This window comes from Drosophila yakuba, chromosome 2R (genome assembly GCF_016746365.2).
Source record: "Drosophila yakuba strain Tai18E2 chromosome 2R, Prin_Dyak_Tai18E2_2.1, whole genome shotgun sequence".
In the NCBI taxonomy this organism is placed as follows: Eukaryota; Metazoa; Arthropoda; class Insecta; order Diptera; family Drosophilidae; genus Drosophila; species Drosophila yakuba.
This window is the reverse complement of record NC_052528.2, coordinates 9,454,821-9,464,842: the sequence shown is the minus strand read 5'-3', so window position 1 is coordinate 9,464,842 and position 10,022 is coordinate 9,454,821. Positions and strand designations below refer to the sequence as shown.

The window sequence follows — 10,022 nt, the reverse complement described above, 5'->3', positions numbered from 1 at the left end:
ATAAATTCATAAATAAGGAGTTAATCAGTGCAGAAATTTCTATAATTAATATGTGATCATACATACATATATATAAATATATATAAAATTCGCATATTTATTTGCAATTGAAATCAATTTATAAATCAAATTCGTTACGTTTTCTGTGCCATGCTAGACAGATAGTAAGGAAGGAAGGCGTATTTTTCTAAAACACATGAAATAAGCGCACTCGTGCTTAAAGTTGCCGGTAGCTTAGTTCCTTTATTTTTGCAATATTGGGACACGCCGCAGGACAGGTAACTAAGGCAGTAAATGACAGTAAATGATTGAACTGGCCCGCCCCGGCCAGTGACAAAGTAAGTCCGCTTACGTGACCCAGGAACCAGGACCCCGGGAACACAGTCTTCCGGCAGCCCAACCAGGGTTCCCACATGATTTCCAATTCCGTGCAGGTAAAAATTCTGGCGATGAAGATTGCAGCAAAAAGCCAGAGGACAAAGCCAAAGCCATGAAAAAGTGGGAAAGCAATTCAGATTACTGCAAGAGGGGCACCGAAGTTGCAATGAATTGAGTTGTGGCAGCGCCAAGCTCACAAAAAACATAAAAGCGGGATAAGAAATTCTTTAATATGAATTCAACTGAGTACAGGAATAGAGTTGGAGTTGAATGTAAATATTTAATAATCCAACCAAACAGTAACATTATCTTTTTAAAAACGTACTAAGAATATGCTAATTTTTTCCGGCATGGTCACGCTAAAAGACGAATGCCACCTCGAAAACTCTGCTCCGTATATATTATAAAACCCGTTCTGCTATACTATTTTTCTAAGTGTGTGAATTATGAAATATAACTGCTGTAAGTTCCGTAAGTTCGGCAGCGGACCTCAAGAACAATGCAAGGAGGAGCTGGGCACGTGCCAGGTCCAGGATTTGGCCCCATACCAGCACACACCATCCATCATCATCATCATCATCTTCGGGCTCGAGCGTGATCATCCTCATCGAAAGGAAAGCCATTAGCTGGAAGCTAGAAGCAGAAATCTGGATACTTTCTGCAGCTTTCTGCTGCAATTGCATTTGGGAGTTAAAATTCACGCTTGAAAATATCGCCATTGTTCGCGGCTCGCAATCCAGAACATAGCTCTAATACGTGACGGCAATTTGGTTGTCATTATTTCGTGTGCCAAGGGGATCGGCGACTCCAGCGTTCCCCAGTAATCAATGAAATTGTCACATAATTGTAAGGCAGCAATAACTGAAAAGTAGCGAAATGGGTGGAGAGCGGTTTCTTTCCGTGATTTCTAACAATGCCAAGGAAGTTGTGTTGTGCGAAGTGCTCTCAATGGTTTCAATTGTCAGAGACAGGCGCCGGAAAAGGGTTGAGCAAATTATGAACAATATAGGCATTAGCATTAGCTAAGCAGTTTCATTTCAGTTCATAACTAACAAATTATTTATCTCTGAGCCTAATAAGGTATATTAGGTTAGCCATATTTTGGCGTAACAATCAAGTGAGCTTATAAAAAAATGCTTCAAAAACATTTGGTACAAGTTGGAAACTTAGCTGATATTTTTCCGTCATGGTCACTTTTCTACAAGTTTCGCTTTATATCGAACTGCAAATTGAGTACGGTAAGCCCACAAAAATGTCAATATATATACGGCCAATTTCTGGACATAACAAGATGGAGTTTTATGGCCACGCCATTTAGTAAAAGTATGGGAATTTATATGTACATATAAAGGAAGGAAGGAAGTAAGGTAGAAGGCGATTCCTACGCATATTAATATGTCAGAATTTTTGCATGCGCTGCACAAACAAAACATATAAATTCATGAGAGCCGAAAGCGATTAAGTTAATCCGCTAAATTGCCCAAATTCGATGAGCGAGCGGAGAAAAGAAAGGGAAAAAATTGGAAAATCAAGCCGAGTGCAAATTCTTTGGCCTGCGGTTGGAAATGGTAAGCCCCAAACACCACAACATACATTTTAGCCAAACACACTCCGCGCACATAAATAAAATAAAATAAAGGGACGCCAAGCCGAAGGCATAAAAATTTCATCGATTTCCGGTTAAAGGCAAATATTGTAACCATAAATATGAGCTGACTATAAACATCGGGCGGATAGCTGTGGAGGGTTAAATATGTGTGCAACGTGCGTGAGGGTTAACCGTGGAAAAGAGGGCGTGGGGGCCGGGGGCGTGGCACTTTCACGCCAATGTGGCGATAATGCGATTGCTTTCGGCTTTGGCTTTGGTGCGCGCGATTACATTTCGATTTGATTTTGATTTGCTCTGGCATCGGCAACGACATCGACGTTTTTATTTTATTTTCATTTGCGCTCTGCCAGCAGAGACAAAATTTAAATTGTTTTTCCCATTGGCATCGGCGGAAAACAAATTCTAAATAATGTGGGACGTGACAAACGATATTTCCTCCAATCCGATTGAATCGAATCGAGGCTGCGCTGCAAAGGGGCTCTCGAACTTTTTGAGACAGAACGCGATTTTTTTTGCCAAGTAGTCATTTTGTAAAGGCTTTTTTTTTTAAATACTGCTTTGATTTAAGTCAACATAAAATTTTTAATTTTTTAAATTGTAACATAATAACCAAAACAGGTTATATAAATATATATATTATATTTAGTAGAGCGCATTGCCCCACCAATCTAGCCGATCCATTTACTAAAAACCCACATTTTTGGCACGCATTTTTGTTTTCCACTGTGCTGTGCAACAAAAGCTGCGCGTTTTCATGCCACTTTTAGACTTTTAGGCAAATTGCAGAAGCAAAACCCAAATCAGAGCCCGAATGAGGATCCCACCCAGAGTCCGGAACAGTTGGCGTCTGTGGCTGCCAGGCAACCGGAGCAACCGGGGCAATTCAAACCAATACGGCTAAGTGCCCGGGAGGCAATCATATCCCCGCAGTCGCAGGCGGATTTGTATTTATGCCCGGCACTGTTGGTAAACAACGATTTTCCATTCGGACATCAACAAAGCCGCTGCGGGGGGTGTTGCAAATCGAAATTTGGCCAGCAAAAATTTAAATTAATATAAATAAATGCATTGTCCATACGGCATCAAAGCAATATTATTCCCCGAACTGTTTTGCACTTTTCAATTGCTTGATTTTCAATGTCGCTCATTGAAGCTCAAGGAGTTTAACCCGAAGCATGTTGTTATGCCTTTAAATTACAAATAAACAATTTCAATTTTCATTCTAACGACAAGCTTTTGCCTAATGAATACCATGAAGAAGGACACAAAACCATTGAACTAAGAGGATATTCGCTTAGAACTCATTCAAAAAGTGTAAGTGTTGTAAATTTACGCTCAGATAATAATTTACCATTGGTTATTTCCTTCCACAACACCAGGCTAATTAGTTCACCTGTTTTGTATATCGAGTGCCCCTTAGCTATTTCTGCGAATAAACGAACGCTAAATCTCCTCAAAACCATGGAAGCCCAAGGGTCTTTTAATTAAGTATACGCCGTGCTGTTTGCAGAGTCAGCGGCAAGCTCTTAAATCAAAGCCAATCGCTTCGTGAGCCACGCTGCTACATATGCAAATAAATTCAACCTTTTAATCACTTATTTGTTTATGTTTTTAAATAACTAACATTTAATGAGCCCCTCACCCTTCTGGGTACACCCATTAAACTTACAGAAGCCGCAAAAACCGACAAGGGCTTAAAACTGATTAAAATGAATGACGTTAAGCGGCGGGCATATTTTAATTATTTAATGCTAATTAATATGTTTTGTAAAACCACAAAAGCAGCGGCAATAACAACAGCCACTACTATCCAGAGGCAGCAGCTTGCTATTAACATTTCATAATGAGTTTTGCATTTAATTTTGTCAAACCGTGCTAAGCTCTGTTGACAGGAGAAAGGCGTATGAGTGGAAGTGGGAGTGTGAGTGGGGTGTGCCACCCAGATACATGTGGCGAACTATTGAGACAGACTGTAATTAATTTGTTTGTTGACTTGGCAACCAAACTGAGCCAAAGGAACCAGAGATGTGGGTGTGTCGCACTCGAGTGTGCGTGTGTGAGTAATTTGCGGGCTGCTCGTCAACTTCCTTTGCATATCTTACAGCTGTCAGAGACCGAAAAGTGTTGGCTTAGTTTTTGATATTTCCGTACTACGGATCTCAGATACAACATTTCTTCGGAACACTTAAGAAAATAAAATTGATTGCCAGTGTTCTGAGAAATGAAACATAACAATATCAAAAGGAATATAAGCAGCCAAATTACCATCCTGGTATACTCTTAAAACTATCTCATTGAAATCAATAATATTATACAGGATTAGGAAACCAAACATTCACCGCCCCAGGATCTGACCTACTAGAACCAGAACTATAACCTCCTGGCTTTGAGAGTTTATCCGCAAAACTTTCTGGAACGTTTTTCTGGCCCTGAGACTGCCTTTCCATCTCCACTTCCATGTCGCCCTGCTGATTCATGCCGCACATTAATATTTTAATGTCTTCATTGCCAGGGCCTAGGCAAAAAATAAACAAAAAGCAAATGCCTCTGTCGCCGGTTGAGAGTCTCCAGCAATCCATTAAACGTTATCAGCCAGTGACACAGTCCTGGCTCATTTCAAAGGCTTTCCCTTCCGTCGAATGGGAAACACCCCTCCCGGGTGGCTGTTTACGCACATTTGTCTTGTGTTTGTGGAGGAAAAGCGGAAAAACTTTGTGAAGGCTACCCAGAACTAGAACTACAGAGGGGGGGGCCCAGACCCAGATAGACAGATAGGGAAGGGCTAGGCAAGGTTTTCCTGCCGCCTTTGGCTAAATTCAATTACAGCAAATCGCATGCAAATGAGTTTGGGGCCTGCAAAAGTTAAGCGGCAAAAAGTGGGCGCCGAGTGGCTCCTCCTGCGCCCCTCGAAACGTTTTCAATTTCCAAATTGCATTTCCTTTTGGGCATCCAGATCCTCGGTTTCTCCCCACATGGTTGGCATCCTCTCGGATTTTGCAGCTTTTTGTTGCAGTCGCACTGCTTAACTGCATTAAGCATCACACCTACATGTGTTATCCTCCGGATCCACCGGCTCCTCCTGCTGTCAAAGTCATTATTCATTTTTCACTTTGTTATTTCGCAACGTGTGCTGAATTCTCTTTGCGTTTCTAATTTCGTTTTTTGACTCGCTTTTCCCACTGGCAAAAACACGAAAATATTTTTGCTAGCGTAGTTTTTTAATTAGTTGTGTTTCCCCGCCTGTTCGCAGCTGCCCCAATGTTTGCAACATATGAAATATATATTTCAATATAGATGGCTTTTGCAGGCGCATCTATGGGCAAAATCTCTTTTTGCGGATTATTTGCTAATTAGTTTTCAATGCAAAAGTTGTTCCCTGAGTATTTTCCGATGTTTTCGTTTGACACACTTTGTTTGTGCAGCAAATACGTCTGTTTACAGGACAATCTAAACAATTAAAAAAATGATTTCCATTATAAGCTTAGCTTGGCCTTCGATCTCATAAAATTTGACTCCCATTTTTTAAATGCACAGATTTTTGACCAATGCTGCACGATAATCCCTGGAATCATTCATCCATCTTTTGTGCACGTTGCGTCCCCTCATAATTGCCGAAATATCGGGCACTTAGTCGGCGTGTTCAATCCCACACATTTGTATCCAATTAAATGCAGCTTAAATTTTCCCCTTTAAAACCAGGAAAACCCTCGGAGCACACACACACTTGCGCTCGTCGGTGAGGCCCTCGAATTGCCAACCAACTGCACAATTTTTCAATCAACTAAAAATGTTTAGAATGGCTTATATTCATTCGCCAACCGATCGAACTACGCTGTGCGCACTATTCGCTCCCCTTGAAAATGTGTGCCACTGATTGTGTGTGCCGCAGTTGCAAAAATGCCATAAAATAAAAAATGTCAAAAAAGCATGGCAAGGGGGCGAGGGAATCTGCGAAATGCAGACAAAAGTGGACTAGGAATAAGGGCTAAAGAAGGGAATGAAAACAAGAAGAAATGAAAAGAGCCTACACAGCAGAAAACTTAATCAAACTTAACTTCTCACATTAAGACTACTTTCCAACTGAAAAGAAGCTCATTAGAAACTAATGTTTGTACTATGTATTACGTATGTAAGAATTAAAAGCAGAGCAATATATATTTTTATGTTATATTCCGTAACTTAAAGTTCGCTCTCTATATCCCGAAATGCTTCTATTACTAATTTATGACTGCGTTTTTCTCTGTGCAGGAGCAAAAGAGACCGACACTGTCTGGGGGCGTATGAAATTGCCATTTCCAATTAACGCCATTGCAAAAATAGTTAAATGTCCACAGGACGAAGCAGCAACAATAACATCCCGTCGTGGTCGAAAACAGCAGCAACGCAATGGCTGCAGGAGGGTTACGGCAGGAGGATCCGACCATGGTGACAGTGGCCACCAGTGGATGCTGTTTGAAAGTCCTGGTACTGGACCCATTTTGGGTTTTACTCCTCGTTCCATTGCCACTCCCATTTGCAGCACCTGTGTCCCTTCCACTCGCAAACGCAGATGCCAATTTTTGGCATTGGCTTGCTGGGCCATTTTCCACAGCCATTGTAAGCGCAGTTAGCGGTATGTGCAACTAACTCTATTAACGAACCGGAAACGGAAATACACGCGTCCACACAGAAGGAGTGCTTGTAGTGGTAATGGGGCCAGAATGACACATTGCGTGGCCTGAGGGCACATGTTGTAAATTTCATGTCGATGGAGTTGGCTTAACCAGTATTTCAAATATTTTCTTCGGTAGGAAAACATTGAAAACTTTCATTGAACAGTTGAATGAAACTTGGTGTTCAAATAGTATATGTTTAAGATGTAAAAGCTTTAACTCTTTTTATCGTATCAATTTGGTTTTTGAAAAGTACGTTCGGATAAAAACCACTGCTCGAAATCCAGAAGTGAAGCAAAGATTTCAGCTTATTTTGTAGGCCTCCGAATTTCACAATGTAACCGTATTTTTCGCGGCTGTGTGTTGCTACCATGAATGTCCATTCCACGCCCAACTCTACCCCAGAAATAAAGGAACCGCTTCAATATTTGCACGTTTCTATTGTGTGCCCTCGAACTGCGTTGAAAAGGAGACTCGATTTTTATCGATTTAATCAAGCGGTTACTGCTGCTGGCTGTGAAGTTGGGAGGCGCCCCTCCCCTTACGCGAGTATCCACTTCTGGCTGTTCAGCTACCCGCGGGAAATCTACAAAAAAAAGTGGGCGGACAGAGAACGCCACCGATTTCCATACGTAATTGCACTGTAATTGACAATTTATTGTGTCAATCGCAATCGAGGCACAACGCCGCATCGCATGCTGCTTTCTGCTAGCGGTGTGTGCCACGTTTAATTAACAAGGCGACAACGATGCCAACGGTTAATGGGTGGTGCAGTGGGTGGTTCAACGGGTGGTTAGATGGGTGGGGTGGTGGGAGACAGCCACGTTTGTAGCCTGCACGGGGAATTTAATCTGTTTTTTAAAACAAGCTGGGTAAGTTGAGGCAATCAAGCGGAAAATCAGCAGTAACGCGTCACCTGATCAGTGGAAATTCGGTGGGAACTGTATACTCCACGGCCGGAAATAAGATTAAATTGTATTAGAGATCTGGAAAAAAGGAGTCAAGATGAAGTCAAGATTTTTCCTTTCGTTAAGGTTGGTTTAAATAGCCAACTGAAACACTTATTTTCCCCAATTATATGGTAGTAGTAATACTTTATTACTAATATTACTTATTTGATTTATATTATACATAAAATCAGTAACAAAATAAAAAATGTATTATATGAAAAACCAAAAATCTGTTTCAATATGTAGGTTCCATTGTAGGTTCATTTCTTAAAATATGTCATTGGTTTCGTAATCTCAACGGTAAAAATTCCTGCACATTTTCAATATTTTCAGATCTACGTGCCTGTTTATCCTTTCTTACCTATAAGGCTAATATCCTTGCTAATTTATAGCTGGCATATCAGAGCTAATCAAAGTCCATCAAGCTGGGGGCCCACTAAACACCGTGTTAATGGAGGCTTCCGGAGAGGATTTATGTTCGGCCAGCTGGGCACAGGCGAACGGAGTAATGGAGGCTTGAGGAGGCGCGGCATCTCGTGCTGATCAGCATCCATCTTTGAGGCGTCGCCGGTCACGGGTCTCTAATTGGCCATGGACGAGAGCCGTTCTCTGGGCCCACTCCCTTCTTGATTAACGTGCCCACCAATTACGCGGCCCATATATATTGTACAGCTGCACTGAAAAGATTTCTTGTTTGTTTTATGAAGAAGCTGTTTGTACAATTGTAGAAAAGCAATAGCAATACATATATTTTAACCAAGTGGATATCGACGTGGCCAGTGATAAAGTGTGCGTAACAAAAGCTAATAATTGCCAAGGCGACGTGGCCGGCCACGGTGAAAAGTCGCCCGTGCTTTGCCGCTCGTTGAGTGGCCAAAAACTTTGGCATCATAATTTATAGCTGCGTTAAACAAGCGAGGATAACAAATTAATTTTGTCTGGGGCGACGGCACAAGAGGCGGCCAAGAGGAAAAAACCGCATCTCAGGACGATGCCAGGACTTATGAGCACGGCGCTTGCTCTCGAATTTCTTAGTTGGGCCAATTAATTTCTAAAGTCAGGACGTGCTGGGGTCCTCCTCCAACCCTTGTCCACCGTGGGTGTGTGTCTGTGTGTTTGGCTGTCTCGTAAATCTTAACGAACCAAAAGCAAAATTCCTACGCATCCCTCAGCAGGAACTCGCTCGCCAATGCCGCTCATAAATATAAGTTCCAATGGCCATCGAGACCGCCAAAATGGAGGTGGAACTATTGAAGGTGACTTATACTACAAGGTATGTGCTAGGGTATTCCAGACTTAACCAAGCTTTCGCTTCAAAAATCTTTTCATTCTGAGTACGGGTTTTTGTAAAGTTAGAGGCTTATACTAGACTTGTGGAGAAGTGTGTTACATGTAAAGGATGTTTCTGCATACTAAAAAAGTTGGTATGGAATAAAGTAGTATTGATCTACGTGTGAAATCTCGTTAGCAAGTGGGTTTACGAAATGGGTATTCGGTTATCAGATATCTATTACGTAAAGCGATCATTCAAATATAGCGTTCCTAGCTTTACTATAGAGCTTTATATCGGAAATAACAAAGTTATCAAACTAACAAATTTGTAAACGGAATAACTCTATTAGAGAGAATCAAAGCTTCTACCCTTTCAGCATGAACCATCTTGTTATTCCACCATTTGCGACCATAATGGCCATTGTTTTCGTCTGGTGGACAGGGCATGAAGGCTGAGGGAACTCCTTGGCAGCACCCACTGAAATACGTCAAAATATTTGGCATTCGATGCGATGCTCGCCACGCTCAACGTGCGCTGAAATGCCAGTTCAAATATTTATGTCCGAATGGAGCGTACGAAATCAGGAATCGCAGGCCCTCTCCCTTGGATCATAACTATGCGCTGCCATCTCTAATCGCAACTTGTGTTCCGGTTTCGTTTTGTTTTCTTTTATTGTCGCACAGTCGAGCAAAACACATAAATCTCGCCCATGACTTGGACTTGGATGCTGGCCTGTCGTCTGCCTCCCCCAAGTCCTGCCACGCCCCCATCTTGTGTGCGACCCGAAGGTGTTGATAACGTTGTTTCCCGTATATTCCGGATCCGTCCTACTCTCCGGCTGTACATCTTAATCGTAATGCGAAAGTTGTCAAGTTGATATGTAAACGAAAACGTGCTGCAAATATTTGCTGATGCCAAATTCTTTTCCATTTCCATTCCGCTCGAGTGCCACGTCAACGCAGTTTTTTCTAATTTATGAGCTTTTGCTCTAAGATTCGAGCAGGATGTGGTCATAAAATATACGGTTTTCAGGCGTGATTCTAATCAGCTTGTCTTAAATTTAGATTTAATATTGGCACCGTGCCTCGACATCAAGAAATAAGATATATGATTTATTAGTGTGAGTATTTGGATTATTTGGATATTCATACCCCTCAAAA

The 10,022-nt window shown here is 41.7% G+C and overlaps 1 long non-coding RNA gene across 1 annotated transcript; it reads left to right on the top strand.

Annotated features, from left to right (window-relative positions):
* Nucleotides 1-1,511: 1,511 nt before the first annotated feature.
* LOC120321182 lies at nt 1,512-3,083 on the top strand. Its single transcript, XR_005560771.2, has 2 exons — nt 1,512-1,946; nt 2,755-3,083. It is a non-coding gene; the product is annotated as an uncharacterized LOC120321182 (long non-coding RNA).
* The last annotated feature ends 6,939 nt before the right edge of the window (nt 3,084-10,022 follow it).